The sequence below is a fragment of the Babylonia areolata genome, chromosome 15 (genome assembly GCF_041734735.1).
Source record: "Babylonia areolata isolate BAREFJ2019XMU chromosome 15, ASM4173473v1, whole genome shotgun sequence".
NCBI classification, from domain to species: Eukaryota; Metazoa; Mollusca; class Gastropoda; order Neogastropoda; family Buccinidae; genus Babylonia; species Babylonia areolata.
The window spans coordinates 3,177,026-3,177,647 of NC_134890.1; positions in this window are offsets into that span (position 1 = coordinate 3,177,026).

A 622-nucleotide genomic window follows, 5' to 3' on the forward strand; every position below is an offset into this window, starting at 1 on the left:
TGCCATTGGATAGCAGACGGATAGCTTTCTGGGTCTCCTCCAAGGTTGGAATGGCATCCAGCGACTCACTGACTGGCACCTGGGGGAGTCGGTCAATGGCTTCATCATTGATGGTGGAAGGGCGGTTCAGTACGCTGTCAAAGTGTTCAGCCCATCTCTCAAGGATCACGTCCTTGTCAGTGATTAGGGTAGAACCATCAGCACTGAGGAGTGGAGCAGATCCAGAGGTGGTGGGACCGTAGACTTCTTTCAGGCCGTTATAGAAGTTCTTCATGTCGTTCATGTCTGCAAAGTCCTGGATCTCATCAGCTTTGATGCTCAACCAGGAATCCTGCATCTGCCACAGCTTCAGCTGGATGGTGCTGCGTGCGCTCTTCAGTATGTCTTTCTTTGACTGTGACTTGGGATCAATGAAGAGGAAGAGGTTAATTGAAGTGGCCGTAGATTGCAGTTCAGTGATGATGGCCGTGAACGCCGTGCTTGTTATTGGACACAGGCACTGGTTTATTTATGTACATTTAACCAACTGTATCATTATTGACAATATTTGATTTCTGACTGTTCAATTACTTTTCTTCTTCGTCCGTTCAGTAAAAGCGACGCCGCAACTGACACTGCTGTG